The sequence below is a fragment of the Protopterus annectens genome, chromosome 3.part1 (genome assembly GCF_019279795.1).
Source record: "Protopterus annectens isolate FY-2018-M chromosome 3.part1, PAN1.0, whole genome shotgun sequence".
Taxonomy (NCBI): domain Eukaryota; kingdom Metazoa; phylum Chordata; order Ceratodontiformes; family Protopteridae; genus Protopterus; species Protopterus annectens.
Window position 1 is genome coordinate 1,091,325,493 of NC_056732.1, and position 18,692 is coordinate 1,091,344,184.

Genomic DNA, 18,692 nt, shown 5'->3' on the forward strand with positions numbered 1-18,692 from the left:
ATGGGAAAATTAACAATTGTAGATTTAAAACGGAAAGAACAAGTATACAGAATTATAACATTATTTACTTATACTAACTGTAAAGAAAGGGAATGCTTATTTAATCCAATTTTAGACTATTTATTGATAAATATGAATATTATAATGGCAGGAGACTTTAAATGTGATTTAAGAGGCAAGCATAAAAATAAAGGAAATAATATAAGAAAAATGTTAGAAGTTATAAGATGTGGTAAGTTAAAATTTTGGGACAAAAATTTATGGACTTACAGAAGGGGTATGTATAGAATTGAAATAGATTATTTTATATTATCAGAAGGTTTAGTTATAAGAGAAGGGGAGGTAGTTGAAATAGGATTTTCAGATCATCTTGGAATATAGCTAGAAATAAAAGAAAACAAGGAATATATAAAATAGGTAAAGTAATAAAAGGATAAATGAAAAAGCATGGAATGAAGAAGGAAAGAGATTAGTAATACAGTTATGGGAAGATCATATTACTATGCGAGCATATTATAAAATTGGTCTGAATGGTGGATGATATTTAAAGAAAAATATAAAAAAATGTTTTTTACAGTGGCAATATGATGTGAGAAAATTAGAGATGGAAAAATATAGAAGAACATATAATGATGTATTGGAAGATTTAGAACATAATGATAGAAAGTACTTTGACAAAAAAAATAATTATATGAAAGAAATCAAGAAAAAATGCAAAAATTGTTATATAAGCAATTATATTTTTTACAAGGAAAAAGAGAAGTATCACGTTATTTAAGCTTACTAGTAAAAGTAGATGGTAGTGCAATGAGAGAAATAAAAATGTAAAAGGAGAAATAGAACTCAGGATATATAAGTTTATGAATAGTGTAGAACAATATGTGCAAGAAATGTTTAATGAAAAAAAGACAGTAGTGAATAAAACATGGAAAGTAAAAAAGTTAACAAAACAGAATATAACAAATTGGAAAAGGATTTATTTTAGCTAGATAAAGTATTAGGCCAAATTTGACTGCAGGCCCAAATGGAATAGATTATGAAATGTATAACAATTTAAGGAATTAGCAAAAAAGTATTTTTAAAGATTTTGAATGAATGGTTAAATGAAAGTTTTATGTGTGAAGAATTATGTAGCAGAATACTTAAATTCATATGGAAGAAAGAGTATAAAGGACAATTAAAAAATGGAGGCCGATATTATTGAATAATAATGATTATAAGATATTTATAAAAATAATACATAAGAGATTTGAAACTAAAATGGAAAATATTATGGAAGATAGCATTTATAGTATAAAGGAGAGGAATTGTCAAGAATTATTAGTGATGGTTAGAAAAACTGTTGTTGACATTATGAACAGAAAAGAAAAATCATGATAGGAGACCTTAATAAGGCATTTAACACAATTGGACATGAAATCTTATGGGTAACAATGAAAGAATATAATATAAGTGAGACAGTTAGGAAATTATGTATGTCGGCATATAGTAATAATAAAGTAAAAAGACTTGTAAATGGCTGGTTAAGCCAAGAGGGACATATGAAGAGTGGTGTAAGACAGGGATGGCCAATGAGTTGTATACTCTTTGCATTAGTTATGAATGTAATAGCATGAAAAATAAATTAAAAAACGAAGGAGGAGGGGTATATAACACCTGATGGGTTAAGAATTCTAGCTCTGTTAACATATGGAGATGACATTATAATAACTGTAAAAAAAATCTGGATAAAAGAAGTAATAATTTACACAAATGAGTGTTCAGAGATGATAGGAATGGCTTTAAATAAAGAGAAAAGTAAAGATTTTGGGTGATATAGTAAAAATCAGGGATATATATTTCACACTGAATGACATTTCTGTGTTAGGTATGAAATTTGGGAATAAAGATGGAAGTAGAATTCAATGGGAAAACAACAGAAGAAATAAAGCAAACATCTTTTCTGGAGAACATATAAATTATCATTCAGGAAAAAAAGGCTTATTTGATAAATTCAGTACTGATGGAAAAGTGGCATACTTATCAAGTGTATTTATGTTGCCAACAGCATTTAAAAAGGATTTATTGTAAAGAAGATTTTTTAATTTATATGGGCTTCTAGATTAAACCCAGTAAAAAATAGAAATTTTGTATATAAGTAAAGAAGAAGGAGGTTTAGGGTAAATTAACCCAATGGTATACACTGCTTAAATTTGTACAAAGTGTTAAAGTGGATAAATGAAAAAGCTGAGTGGTTAGTAGTAAAACTGTATAAATATAAGTATGATATATTTTAAGGTATGGTAAAAAGAGTAAAAGAGAAAAAGAGTGTATAAATGAAGAAATAAAGTTTTGCCAAGAAAAAAATATATTGTGGAAAATAAAAATTAATGATATAGAAAAAAATGGAAAAGTGTGGCATAAGAATGCAATGATAAAACACTACTATGTAAAACCATGGAGAAATCTAACAGATGAAAGGAATTAAAGCTATAAAAATAAGAAACAGATGGTGTAATCAGAAAGTAGAATGTCAAGATTTTTGTGGAGAGTGGTAACAGATAAATTGCCAGTAAAAGAAAATATGCCATATAAAAAGAAAAGTGATATAATATGTTTACATTGTCAAGAAGAAGAAACTATGGAACATGTGTTTTGAAATGTAAATGCGTAAAAAATTATGGGGAAACTATGTAAATATTTTTTGAAGATATAAAAGAAGTGTATAAAATAAACATGGATATGATTAAATATGGATATTGTAAGACTAGATGTAAAGAATATGTTAAAAGCGTAGATAAAAAGTTATTTTATTTTATATGGGTTATACAGAATGAAAGAATAAATGAAATTACTAATGGCAAATGGATTTTAGCAACAATATTAAGCAAAATCAGATGGTGGTTATAGAAGAAGGAATGGAGATCTAATATCAATGAAGTTTTGTAAAGGAAATTATGAATATGTGTAAACAGATTTGTATATTTATATATTTGTACATATGTAAATATTTGTAACTATGTAAATATTTTGTAAATAACTGTTATTTCTGGATACAAATAAAAGGCCTTACTCTTTTTGATAGTTGACATGGAATCTTTTACTTCTATCTGAGCTGCCACAAGCTCAAGCAGATGGGACCTCAATTTAATATCTCATCTGAAGAAAGATATACTGAAGTGTCAACAATTGATCTATCTGGTGTGGAAATGGAACCCACAGCCTTCTACATCAAAGGCAAATGTGCTACCTGTTGCACCACTGACACTGCAAGGTATGTGCAATCCTGAGAATTTTGGCAACAGGGACCTTCCAGTGACCAGCGGAAGGATATGGTGGGGTTTATCCTAGGAATCTGTTTCACAGGTATTGCGCAGCTTTCTCAGTGCCATGTAGCTAAGCAGCATATGTGGTTCCCATGCACCACAAAGTTGAGAAACAAAACCATGTGAGAGTTCTATGACTTAACCCATTTTTCTGAAGTGCTAGGAAAGATCAGCTACATCCACTTTACCATTAAGGCCCCATCTGGGACACAGGGACAGGAGTAATTCAACTGTAAGAGATTTCACTCCATCAATAGCCAGGTAGTCTTCAATGTACAGGGTATAATATGCAATATGTTATTGCAACTCCTAGGCAGTGCTTGCCATTTCCAAATCTGGCATATGTGTGACTTGTATCAATGATTTTTGTGGGCTTATCTTATTGGCAATGCCAGATATGCCCCAAAGTCTTGGTTAATGACATCAGTAAGAAATTCACAAGTTACGTCAGACAGTACATACATTACCACACCATCACAGACCAAAATAATCACTGAACATGTGTTCTGAATGAGGAGGGCCCACTTCCATTGTTTAGATGCCTCCAGTGGCTTTCTATGATATGATACAAATTCATGTAGAAAGATATCTGCTGTGTGTGCAGTATTACAGAACATGCTGCTGTACAAACAACTATAATAAGAGATTGCCATTGGGGGAAAGGATGTGTCAGACTCAGCACCAGAAGATGTCTCAGTTGAGGTGATTGTGAAGGACCCAGTTTTAGGGGATGACCACATAAGGCAGAAGAGAGCACTCTACACCATGACACTGGTTAAGAGGCAGTATCAGATTCACAACTATGGGTCAGATTACATATAACAAAGAAGAAGAAGAATGATGCTGTACCATGCATGGACTAGCCACACTATACATCAGACATGTTAGACAGGTAACAGAGTACTGAGGGCAAGACCGAGTTGTTATTATATGCACAGGTGGAGAGGGCCACAGTAACAGCTGCAGGCAATGTGCATTTTGGGGGGAGCTACTGATGTAGAAGAGTGTGTAAGTCATGGCCGGGTGATTGTGATGAACTGGGAAGACTATTCTGGGAGGCAAAAGTATCTTTTATGTGGGGTCTACATAGTCAGAGATGGGTGTGTGGCTGCATGTGTGACACAGCTCCTGCCAAAATTGATGCACTGTGCATGTGTCTCTGTTATACGTCCCGTGCACCCCCAGGACGTACATACTATAAATGTGCATGTCCTTGTCCACCAGGGTGGCTTCTCTCTCTACGAAATGTCAGTGGCATGACCCACAGCTTGCACAGAAGATGGTGTGCTCCATGAGTGTGAATGGCAAGACATGTCATTGGTAGGTTCAGCACATAAACGCCATCCTCATCTGCATCCACACTATGCCACAGCAGGAGGAGCTGTGACAGATCCTAGACTGTCTCCTAACCATCCTGTAATGGGTTCCCTACCAGAAGTGAAAAAGTGCCAGCAGCTGCAAATGGGCACCTTGAGGAGATAGTCTCCTCATGGTGTCTTTCAAAAATACTGCAAAACTTGGCAAAGCCCTCTCTGAGATCATTACTCAGACCATGTATCACATCAATCACTCTGCAATGGCTGTAGTGGAATCAGCCTGTGTCTGTATGATGGCCCATCACATCCACTGTGTGATGACCATGTTGACACTCAGCTGAGGTTTAGGGGAGGAACCATGGCATTGAAGACTGCTGGTATGCTGTCCCCAACTTTCCTTATCACATTCATAGGAGTTAAAAGCACCTACTGATGTTGAGGCTGCAGGAGTAGCTTCTGTGATGGCCAATGCTTGCCATAATGTCATATCCTGAGACTTAGAGGTGGCTTGTAAAGGCAATAATGTAGATTCTTTGTAAATAGAAGGTGGCAAACATGCCATGTTTCCTGTGCCTGACAGTGCTACTGTGGTTACAGACTGTGCCAGGCTGTGTGAACTAACATTGTCAAGCTCAGACATTTCCAAAACATTAGGCATGCAAACATCCATGGTGGATGACCTGGACACTAAAGCACCTGTGAAAGCAGACAGATTCTTCCAAGTGTATCAGTGCCACTTTGTGACATTCACAGATCCTAATAAGTCTAAAGGAATTAAATGGAATGGCCCAAAGAAAGTATAGGTCACTTACCTTGTGCAGACTTATGTAATAGCTGAAGCCCTGATATACCTGTAAGAACAAAACATTCATACTCAGTATGAGTATGGGTCTACCTCTGGCAGGTTAAGCAGGTCACACTGCACATTTTATATAACTATCTATATCTCTCTATCTATATGTCACAGGTCTTCTCTCACACAGTCTATCCACCTCTTTGCTGGATGTACTAGTTTCCTCTTGCCTTCTTCCTGTCTGTCCCAAATCTACTTCACCAGACTGTTTTCTGCTTTTCTGCACATGTGCCCAAACCACTGTAATCTGTTCTCTTTAACTGTCTCTGCAATTGGAGCTACTTTGGCTTCTGCTCTAATGTCCTTATTTCTTCATCTGTCCCACAATGTGCATCCTATGACCCATCCTAAGCACTTATTCAACATCATTATTAGCTTCCTCAACTGCTTTGCCTTTTGCCTGGGCCTCTGTACCACACAGTATTGTTGGTCACCACGTTTTCTATACCAAATTTCTTCAGCTTGTTTGACATTCTTCTGTCATGCACTATCCCTGAAACCCTGTGCCAGTAGGCTGCAGCCTCTCTGATTCTAGATTTAACCTCTTCATTCAGACTCTGTTTCTCCTCAACCACCCCTCACAGATGCTTCAGGCTGTTAACTTGGTCCACTATTTTACCTTCTATCTCATTTCTCTTTCTTCTGATTTCCCCCATTTACTGCCATTACAACTGCCTTATCTGTACTCAGTTTCATTCCATGTGCTTTCAGTTTTACATTCCACCTTGTCATATGCTTTCTCGAAGTCTAAGAATGACCACATGGACTCTTTCCTTATTTCTAGCTTCTTCTCAACCAACTATCTTACTGCAAACATCAAGCTGGTTGTGTTGCACCCTGATCTATATCCAAACTGCTCATCTCCCATTTTACGTTCTGCTACTCTGTGTATTCGCTTATCAATCACCCTCCCAGGAACTTTCATGCAGTGTGTTAGGAGTTTTATACCTATATACTGCACAGTTATGAATGTCCTCTTTCTACTAGTACACTAGCATTAGAATGATTATTCTCTAGTCATCTGGGATATGCCTTTCTCTCCATACTGCTATGACTACCCTCAAGAGTCATTTCTTCCTTATCTCACAAAGCATCTTGACCATATCTGTTGTGACCTCTTCTGAGCCTGCCGCTTTCCCTGACTTCATTTTCCCTAGTGCTGTTGTTACATTTTCTAGGGTGGGTTCCACTTCTTTCACCATAGGACTTGCCTGGGGGCAATACAACCTCTGTGAGGCTTTCTTCATTCAGATGCTGTTGGAAGCACTCCTTCCATCTGCCTTTGATGTCCCATGGACTGGTAAGCAGGTTGTTGCTGGCATCCCTTATGAAGAGTGCCTGATGACTATCTTCTTTATCTTTCTGTCTTTGCCTTGCAACCTGATAGAGTTTCTTTGTGCCATCTACTGAGTCACTTTCCAGCATATGGTAGAGTGCCTCTGATGCCTCATCTTTTGCTATTGCAACTCCTCTCTTAGCTTCTTTGTTAGCCAACCAGTATCCCTTTTTAACCTGGTCCATCTTTTCTTACTCCCACTTTTTCCTGCACTCCTTTTCTCTTTTGATGACTTCTTGGATGCCTGCATTCCACCACCAGCTTTCATTATGTGCCTTATTTGCATGTCTGTCTCAGCCACATATCTGCTCTGTAGTCCTCAGTCATGCTGTTTTGAGGTGCTGCCATTCTTCTTTAACTCCACATACTTCTTCTTCTTCCTGAGGTGCTAGAGCCCTGAGTAATTCCTTGAACTTTTGTGTTTTCTCTAGCCAGTCAATTTCCAGGCTTTAAGCCTAGTCTCTGTTGAACTTAGAGCCTTCTCTGGCCACTGCTTGCAGATGATTGTGGCAACAATGGGGATGACTTTATAATCAATGATTCTATCTCAATGCTCTTTCCTTACTAGGTGGAAGTCTACCTGTGTTGCATGTTGGCCACTCTTGTATGTGATCTTGTAACTGTCTGTCTTGCTGAACCATGAGTTGGCTGCCATAAAACCATTTGTCAGGCGGAAGTATAGAATGGCTTCTTCTTATTTATTCCTTTGCTGCACCCATGTGGACCTAGGCAGTCCTCATATACTGTTCTGTCTGTCCTGATATGTGCATTCAGATCACCAATTTTTAACACCAATTCCTGTTGTCATGCTTTATCTAGTGGATCCTAAAACTGCTGTCTAAATGCATAGATTTTCTCACTATCACAGCCCTACTGTGGAGCATAGGCTGAGATTGTGAATATTGTCCTATCTTTAAACTAGACTCTAATTACCATGAATTTGTCACTAATTCTGATGACTTCTGTCACTGTCCTATGAATCCTCTCCCTTACCTCAATTCCCTCACCAGTTTTTGTCTGTCCTTTTCCTGAGTAGTAGACTCTGAATCCCAAGCCAAGTGCCTTTGCTGCACTGCCCTTCCATCTTGTCTCTTGGATACATAGGATGTCCAGCCTCCTTTTTACCACAGAGTTCCATCTCCATTCTAATCAAAAACTGTGTCCCTAATATCTGGAAAATGCCATACATCATACCTCTGCATAAAGATGGTAACTCTACTGATCTAATCAACTGCAGACCACTTGCCATCCTCCCACTACTATCTAATATCCTAGAAAAATGCATGCACTTCAAACTAATCAAATACTTAACTAACCAGAATCTCCTCTTCCCTACTCAACATGGCTTTTGACCTTATCACAGTACTACAACTGCCCTCCTCAGCTCTACCAACACCATCAATGAACTCAGAAGCAATGACAAACTAGTCTCAACTGTCTTCCTTGACCTATCAAAAGTATTTTATATAGTTGTATGCCCAAACATTCTTCATGAACTTGGTTATCTAGGTCTCTCAGCTACCTATCTAATAGGAAGGTAGCTGTTAAATTGCACCAGGAGTACTCCAATTTTCTTTCAGTCTCAGTCAGCATTTTTCAGGGATCAATTCTAGGACCTTTTCACTTTAATATCTTTGCTAACAATCTAACACTGCCTCCAAACAAGCAACCATAGTACAATACGCAGATTATGCCATGCTTATCTGCTCTGCTCAGATGCTATCCTCCAGCAACAGAGCAACATCATCCAGCTAGACTTCTTATCCACCTAATCTTGGCTAGATATCTCAGACCTACTCATAAACCCCAAAAAGACAAAACTAATGCAATTTGCCCTAAAAACTACATAGAGCATTCTATCATATATTAATGCAAAAATAGAATGTGTTTCTCAATCCAAGCTCCTCTGAATATTAATCGATGATTACCACCTCCATCAAGTCATCAAAAAAAAATGGGAATGAGGCTTCCACTAGAGGGTGAAACATTTTCTTCCTGACCACTCCACAAAGTCAGTAGCAAAAACATACCTACTCCCACCCCTGCTTCATGCATCACCTAACTTTACTAATCTCAACAATACACTAAAAAGCAAACAAGAAATGGCCTACAATAGAATTGCCAAGTTTGCTGCAAATACCCTCCAAAAAAAACTCACCATGAATAACCCTATAAGATCTTAACTGTCTTGAACTTCTACACTACTTTAACTACTCACAACTCACCATAGCCCACAAACTAATATATTGCCCTAAAATAATATCTGTCTCTACAAGGTCTCTATAAGGTACAATGCAGCCTTATAGAACAACCAAAACCCTCAGATCCATCAACAAAACACTACTCCCTGTTACAAAATCAAATAATTCTGGCTGTGACTCAGTTTACTCTTATCATGTTATGAAAATCTGGAACTCCATCCTTTTAGAGCTAAGACAAATAGACAAACTAAATTTATTTAAACCATCACTTATTAGATAACTGGCTGTGCTCCTACACAACTCCAGGGTAGTATATAAATACTTCTCATAAACAGTTTCCCCATCTCATATATAGATAACCTCCTTTTAACCTACATATATCCATTCTTTTCCCCAATCCCTGTCTCACCTAGGATATCTGTCTCTGTACCCCCATCTCATGTTCCACTGCATACTAATATTCTTTTCAAAACAAACACACTAACATTCAGAACTACAGCCTCCACTATTTTATCCCTGAAAACTCTATTTTTAAAATAATTAAATGACATAACACCCAAAAATATGTCTAATGTATCTCCAAACATTAATCAATCTTTCTAGTAACTGCATATATCATAGGATCATAGGATCATAGGAAGTTACTGGGCTATTGGCCCTGAGGCCCTTACAAACCTAGCCAAGAGTTTAGCCCATATATAGACAAATCAGCACCCAATGCTCTTGTCCATCAGGGACATGGGTAGAATACCAGGGATGTATTTTTTATTTCCCATCCAGTTATCCAAGTTATGCTTAAAAAGGGATAATGAGGTACTCTGCTTGACATGGAGAGGCAGTCTATTCCACAGAAATGGCAGCCTCTGTGACACAAATCTGTCCCACCAACAAGTCCTATTAATGTCACATACCAGGTTGAAGCCACGTGTGTAGGTTACTCAAGTGGAGGCTGACTTGTGGAACTTGTGGATATGCAGCAGTGCCATCAAGACGGGGTCCGAGATCATTTTGTATGCCAGACATACGTCACCTCTGTGGAGTCTGTATGAAACAGAGTAGAGAGATAGGGCTTTTAGCCTATCTATGTATGGCAGATTTTTGAGGCCTTGGATTCTCCTGGTAAATGCCGAATGGGGTATTGTACTCAGTAATGGGCCTTATAACAGAAGAATACAGGGATGTTATGACCTCCTTGTCCCTGGATGAGATACCCTTACTTATGAGGTGGATCATGTAGAAACCTTTAAGTACAATGGAAGCAACTTGATGGTCAAAAGGTAGGTTTCTAAAAATCTGGGTGCCTAAGTCCCTCATGACTGACTGCGTGCTTAGGACATTGTTATTAATGTGATAATTTGTGGGAATGTCACTCTCCCCAAAGGGGATGATGATGCATTTTTTTGTATTTAGCTTGAAGCCATGTTTCTGGCACCAGTCATTTGTTTGGGTGAGACCCTCTTGGAGGATGTCCACATCACTAGGAGAATTGATGACAGCTCCCAGCTTGCAGTCATCTGCAAACTTGGTCAGCCATAGCCCACTGGTTTTGGCCTGCACCTCAGAAAAGTATATCCCAAATAACAAAGGCCCCAAGACTGAACCCTGGGGTATGCCACTCGATACGGATCTACTGCTTGAGGTGGCTTCCCCTATTTTGACTAGGTGGATTCTATCAGTGAGCCAGTTAGCTAAATATCTGGTAACATATGGATCGATGCCTAGTTGAGAGAGTTTATTTATTATGCCCGCGTGGGGAATAGTGTCAAAGGCTTTGGTCAGGTCAAGGTAGGGTGTGTGCACTGCCTTCCCCTCATCCATAGCTTTGGTGACTGTCTCAAAAAAGTCGACCAAATGTAACAGACATGACCTCCCCTTGACAAAGCCAAACTGTCTGAGATCGAGTGTTTGGAGGTTGTCAATGTCCTTGTTAATGAGGTCCTTGATAATCCATTCCTTGGCCTTGCAGATCAGGCTAGTTAGACTGATGGATCTATAATTTCCTAGGCTAGTGGATGCTCCACCTTTGTGTAAAGGGATGACCGTGGCTGTCCACCACTCAGCTGGGACAAAGCCGGTACTCAGGCTTTGATTGACTAGAGCACCTAATGGTATTGCAAGTTCCTGTCTGAGTTCATGTAGGATGCAGCCTGGGATGTTATCGGGTCCCATGGAGGCTGTATTCTTTTTGCCTTTAAGAGAGCAGTGATGACCTGATCCCTAGATATAAGGGGAAGGGGTCAGGTACTGGGAATGTCCTGATTTACTAATGGGGGGACAGAGGGGTGAAATTTTCACTGAATCTGTCAGCCAGCAAGTTTGCTATATCTATGGCATTTGTATATGTGGTGTCCTTAACAAGCAGTTCTGAACAGATCTGGGTGCTACCTTTGAGATTACGGACATATGTGAAGAAGGCCTTATGATTGTCTCTAGTAGATGTGGCCAATTTGGACTCGAAGTTTGCTTTGCAGGATTTCACTAGTGCTCTTATTTGCTTGTTTAGGCTAAGGAGAGATTGTTCCAGTTGGGCACCTGCTCCTTCTTGATCCTGGACAGCAATTTTTTTCTTTTGTTATAGAGTTTATTTATTGCAGATGCCCACCAGACAGGTTTACTCTTCCTTGTGGAGGATGATTTAGTCCTGTCAGGTATTCCTGATTCCATGCATCTATATAAATGTTTGTATAATAATTTGGTATAGTTTTGGATACTGGTGCCAGTTCTTAGAGGGGGGGGGGTTGTGAAGCTGTTTATACCATCCCTCAGGAGGCTGTAATCAACTTTGGAGAAGTTTTTTTGTTTGACCCTAGCTTGATGGGGGTCGGGGGAGATGGTGACTTTGAATGTGACCGCTTTATGGTTGGATCTTACAAGGGAGGATGCTACTGCAGGGATGCTGCAGTGGTTACTCATGTTAGTTAATACCAAGTCCAAGATATTATCACCTCTTGTGGGGGTATCAACTAGCTGTTCCAAAGCATTTGCATTGACAAAATCAAGGAATCTCAGGTCATTTGTGTTCTGGCATGAGTAGTTCTTCTGGTCTATGTTTGGGTAGTTAAACTCACCCAGGATTAGTTTAAAGGGTTGAATCTTGATAGATTTGAAGAGGTCTAGATAGGTAGTTTCAGCATCTTGAGTTAGATTTGGGGGCCTGTAGCTAGCTATGATTTGTATAGTGGTCTTGTCAATGGTTAACTGCACCTGGAGTGTCTCCTGTGCATCATACAGTTTGACCAGCCTGGAGGTGTATATGTCTTTAATATATATTGAAACTCCACCTCCTTTGGCTTTACTACCCACAGTTTGGGGTCTGGTACATACTATGTTTGAAATTTCAGCCATAGATCCTAAACTGTACATATAGTTTTAATGTACATACATATGTGATTCACAGCGAAAAATGCCACAATGTTTTAATATATGTATGTAAAGTGAAAATCTTCTGTATTTTGTAATTGTAAAAACTTAGTTTTTTTTTCTTTTTGTACAATGAAAAACTCCTATTATGTTACTTTATGTATGTATTTTGTAATGTCCTCTGTAATTTTGTCTGTAATAAGTGTGGAGGTTACTCACCAGGCCTCTGCTGAAAATGGGATCAATCCCAGGTGGACTTTCCCAGTAAACAAAGATAATTAAACAAATAAATCAATACAATTTCTTCCCACTTCTAAACTGCATCCTGTCAGTGAACCTACATTGAGTGTAGCAATTCTTAGATCATGTTTGCCAGGTTGATTGCATTTTACATCCAGCTTTCACTTAACAGTGTTATGCCAGGTAACCCAAGCTGGGCAAATGTACACCGGCCAGCCAGTAGCTTACTGACACAGGGTCACTAGGCTTTATGGTGGGCACACACTGGCCAATAGGTGCATATACATTCCTCCCACTATTAGCATGGGTGTCTGGTGTTAGTTGGTGTAGGCCAGGTCCTCAACCTATTTATCACCAGCAAATACCCATGACCATTTTTGACAAAACTAGTCAACATGATCAACAATCGCCATGTGATTTTGATCTAATGTGTCTTTAGCATTACTTAACTAGAACCTGCATTGCCTAATATGCTGTTGAATGTATGGAAGAGTAATTAGCAACGCTACTTTAACTGTTATGTAGCACTGTGAGCTGTAGATGCGTAATTGTTGTCTTTTGCTGTAAACAAAAGCTTACTAATCTGTTTTAAATGACTGTTGGTTTGCTGTGGACCAGTATATGTAGAAACTTGCTAGCTTGGGTCAATTTGTAATGCAGTTACTGTCACCAGAGTGCAGAGCCATTTTTGAATATAACTTTGGTTTAAATAGCTTAAACTTAGAGCTAGCTTGGCCTACACAGAACTGTAGTTCAATTCAGACAGCCTTTAATGTACTGTGAATTTGTCGTTTATTTGTACAAGTCGCCAGCTCCACCTGAGTTCCTTTTAGTTGGATAATTACAGTACCTTAGTGTTCTCTGACCTCCTCATGCTGTTTAGTTTGGTCATGCTGTACAATCTCAATACCTGAATGCTTTTTTATACTCCTACACAATGTGTATGTATATCATTTATATAGGCTCATAGGTAGGTACTAGGCTGTCGGCCCAAGGGCCTAAATAAGCCTAGCCAACAAGGTTACCTGGCTTATGCCACCCAAGAAAGTTAATTTCCTGTGCCCCTGTTGAGCAGAGCCACAGAAGTGATCCCTGGGGTATATTTCCTATTTCCCATCCACTCATCAAGATTTTTCTTGAAGAGTGCTAATGAGGAACTTTGTTTGACATAGATGGGTAGCTTGTTCCAGAGTATAGGTAGTCTCTGAGACAGGAATCTATCCCTCCAGCATGTCCTGTTTATTGTGGTGACAAGATTTAGGTCCCTAGAGCGTGTAGCTCAGAGGGATTCGGATTTCTTAAGGTGTAGCATGTCCAAGAGCTCTGGGTTTAACATAGCTTTATATGTTAGGCAGAGATCTCCTCGGAGTAGGCGATATGCTACAGAGTAAAGCTGGAGTTTTTTGAGATGGTCAGTGTAAGGCATCTGTCTGAGGCCAGTAATCCTCTTTGTGAGGTACTTCTGTGACCTTTCCAGCTGCTGCAGATGTCTTGTGAGGTACATTCCAAAAGGGGCGTTGTACTCTATAATGGGTCTAATGAGTGCAGAGTAGAGGGGAACAATGACCTCTTTTTTCCTGGATGAGAATCCTTTTGTGATGAGGTGTGCCACATAGAAGGATTTCCTGACTACTGTGGCGATGTGATTATCAAAGGAGAGACTACTGTCCATCTGGGTCCCAAGGTCTCTTATCACACATTCAGCATTAAATAGACTGCTGTTTATGTGGTAGTTCATGGGTACAGAGTTTTTACCAAATGGGATAACAATGCACTTTTTGGCATTGAGCTTGAGGCCATGCCTCTGACACCAGGCATCTATCTCAGTGAGGCCCTTCTGTAGGATGTCCACATAATTTGGGGACTCGACTATGGCTCCTAGTTTGCAGTCATCTGTGAACTTCATTAGCCAGAGGCCTTCTGTGTTAGCCTGTACTTCAGAGAAGTAGATGCCAAACAGGAGAGGTCCCAGGACAGAACCTTGTGGTACTCCACTTGTCACTGGTTTGAAGTCAGATTAGGAGTCTGCAACTTTTACAGTGTGAATTCTGTCAGTAAGCCAGTTAGTAACACATCTTGTGATGTACAGATTTATACCTAGTTTAGTGAGTTTAGCTATAATTCCAGAATGGGGGATGGTGTCGAAAGCTTTGGCGAGGTCAAGATAGGCTGTGTGAACCACCTTACCCTCGTCTACGGCTTTGGTGACTGCCTCAAAGAAGTCGATCAGGTTCAGAAGGCATGATCTGCCTTTCACAAACCCAAACTGTGTTGTCCCAGAGTTTGGAGGTTACCAATGTCTTTGTTTACGAATTCCATGATGATACGTTCCATGGCTTAGCAGACCAGGCTCGTCAGGCTAATAGAGTGATAGTTCCTGGGATCAGTGGTGGCTCCCCCTTTGTGAAGTGGGATAACTGTTGCTGTGCACCATTCAGTGGGCACAAAGCCTGATGTGAGACTATGATTGAACATGGTGCTTAGGTGGGAGCCAGTTTGTTCTGAAGTTCATGTAAAATGCAGCCTGGGATGTTGTCTGGTCCCATGGATGCTGTGTTTTTGGTTTTAGTTAGTGCAGCTTTTACCTGCATAGATGTGATTACAGGGACTCTGCATTCTTCCAGTATAGATATGGGCCCTTTAGGGGGTGAGAGGGGGGTAAAGTTAGCACTGAACCTATCTGCCAGGATATTGGCAATATCAGTTGGTTCTGTAATTTTCGTGCCATTGTGCTGTCACTCAGAGCAGATCTGGGTGTTGCCATTGAGATTCTTGACATAGCTATAGAATGCTTTGTGGCTGCCCTTAGAATCAGTGGTGATCTTGTTTTCATAGCTAGCTTTGGAGGATCTTATAAGGGATCTCAGCTTTTTACTCATTTTACTCTCTTTTGCAACAGTTTCTTCCTTCTGTTGTAGAGTTTGTTTATGGCAAGGGACCACCAGATTGGCTTCCTTTTTTTGGAGGATAGTGTCTTGGTTCTGTTTGGGATAGCACGATCCATGCACTCGTGTAAGTGCTTATAGAGTGCATTTGTGTAGGATTCAGCAGTCATAACTGTATTGTCCATCTGCATGGGTGTCATGAAGTTTGCTACTTCTGTCTTAAGAAGCATGAAGTTGGCTTTGGAGAAATTTTTTTACCATGGTTTCCTTAATGGTTGGTGGGGGCAGGATGCGGATATCTAGGGTGATTAGCTTATGGTCAGATCTGACCAATGAGGAGTTGATTTCAGGTGTGGAACACTGGTCACTCATATTGGTAATGACTAGGTCTAGGATATTGTTGCCCCTGGTGGGGGTGTGGATAAGTTGATCCAGGGCATTGGAACTTATGAATACCAGAAAGCATTGTGTGAAGGAGTTGGTACATGAGTAGTTTTCCCAGTTAATGTTGGGGAAGTTGAAATCGCCCATTATTAGGGTGTTTGATCGAACCCTAATATTTTCCAGTATATCAAGAAAAGAGGAGTGGGAATCCTGGGGCATGCTGGGGGATTTGTAGCAGGCTACAATTTGGATTGCAGTTTTGCCCAGAATTAGTTGCACTTGGATAACCTTGGATGCATTATGCTGCACAACTAGCCTGGAGGTGTGGATATCCTTAATGAATATGGACACACCTCCACCTTTGGTGTTCTGGTCCAGGTTAGATGGCCGAAAAGTGTGGTATGAGTTATAGCCCGGTAATGCAGGGGTGCTCTCTAGAGTCTTGAACCAGGTCTCCGTCACTGCACAGATATCGATGTTCTCCATTTTAAGGAGTGCCTCGAGTGAGTGCATTTTGAGATTTAGACATCTAGCATTGAGTAGCATTACCCTCAGTTTTTGCTTGCCTGTTCCTGTTACGATGGTAAATTTGTCATTTGAACCTTGCCTAGAAAGGGCACTACAGGGGTGGCAAGAGCCTTAGCCAGTATCCGGAATCCCAGGGGTGACAGGTGCAGGCCATCTCTGGCAAAGCATTGTGGTCTGTCGACCATGTCGTCCCTGGCAGAGATATACTGGATCCCCTTAGAATGACACCAGAAGCTTAGCCAATTGTTGAAGTCAATCATTTTGTCCTTGTACTGCGGTATAATTCTGGGTGATGGCAGGATGCTACTTAGGGCTAGAATCATACCTGCCTGGGCTACAAGATTGGAGAGCTCTTCCATGTCTCTTTTCATATAGTCCAGGGAGGTATGTCTCAGGTCATTCACACCAACATGGACAATGACAGAGTCATATTTGTACTTGTTGTGGAGTGACCTGAGTGTGTGGGTTATGTGGCGAATCCTGGCACCTGACAGGCAGCTGACAGTAACCTTCTCCTTGTTTAGTATGATGAGTGGGACATCAGTGTGCCTGACTATAGAGTCACCTATGAAGTGTGTTGGGTGCATTGCTTTGCCTTATGGGCTGTGGTTTATTGGCACACTGAGTCTGTGGGCTATGTGTCACTTGGGTTGTGTTGGGGGGTGGAGTTTGCTTGCGTTTTTGCTTTGGAGGTCTCTGTTGCTTGAGCAGATTATTATTGAGAGTCACTGTGAATGTTTTTGTGTTTTTATGTGTAGATTTTGGTGGTGTAGGTTTAGTGGGACTATGTGATGAGTGTGGTGTGGTGCAAGTGTTTACCTTCTCTTCTTGACTGTCAAGTGCAGTCTTGGTTGGAGAGAGCTTTACCTCCAGTTTGGCTAGATAAGTGCATCTCTCACAGGTTGTGGTGTTGGGTGGTAGGAGGAGAGGGTTGTCTGTGTACATGAGGCAATTGCTACATTGCCTCAAGATGCCCAGATTCATCAGATAGACAGGAGAGAACACTGGGAGCTGACCCTTAGACATGCCTGAATAAAAAACTACTTTCCTCTAGACAAGTGAGGAAAGTGAGTATAAGAGCTGTTTTTCTCTAAGCAAGTGAGGAAAGTAAGTACAAAAACTGTTTTCCTCTAGGTAAAGAGGAAGGTTGAGTGCTGTAGTAATTTGTAGCTTATTTAGTGCTAACAAGTTCTGAGCAAGTGCTGAGCATGAATAAACAAATTCAAGTGCTAAAACTAAGAATTTGTACCTGGATCTTGTGGTAGATAGGCTACCTAGTGCTTACCACTCCCACTGATAAGCTAGAATGCTTTCCTCCAACACAGAAAGGCTTGGGGGCTCAGAAGCTTACAAATAGTCCTGGATACAGCAAATCTGTATCTGGACTAGACTAGTTAAAGGAAAGTTGGGAAACAAGTGCAAGCATGGGCTTTTAAACCAGAAAATTGAAAGAGATGAAAAAACTGTCCAAACGGCCAGTAAACTATAATTTCTGGGCCAGAAACCACTCTTGTGGTAGATAGTATACCTAATGCTTACCACTCCCACTGATAAGCTAGAAGAATTCCTTCTAACACAGAAAGGCTTGGGGGGCTCAGAAGCTTACAAGCAGTGCTGGATACAGCAAATCTGTATGTGGACTAGACTAGTTACAGGAAAGGTGGGAAATGAGCGCAAACATGGGCTTTTAAACCAGAAGGTTAAAAGAGATGGAAAAACTGCCCAAACGGCCAATAAACTACAATTTCTGGGCCAGAAACCACTCTTGTGGTAGATAGGCTACCTAGTGCTTACCACTCCCACTGATAAGCTAGAAGGCTTCCCTCTAACACAGAAAGGCTTGGGGGCCTCAGAAGCTTACAAACAGTCCTGGATACAGCAAATCTGTATCTGGACCAGACTAGTTACAGGAAAGGTGGGAAACAAGCACAAACGCGGCTTTTAAACCAGAAAGTTGAAAGAGATGGAAAAACTGCCCAAACGGCTAATAAACTACAATTTCTGGGCCAGAAACCACTCTTGTGGTCGATAGGCCATCTAGTGCTTACCACTCCCACTGATAAGCTAGAAGGCTTCCCTCCAACACAGAAAGGCTTTGGGGGCTCAGAAGAACAGTCTTGGTTACAGCAAATCTGTATCTGGACTAAACTAATTACAGGAAAGGCAGGAAACAAGCTTAGAATTTTTTTTTTGGAAAGTTGAAAGGGAGAAAGGATAAACAGAAGATAATTCAAAATTAAGGACCTAAGTGGCTTGCCCTTCTGAAATGTTTTCTCTGTATTAG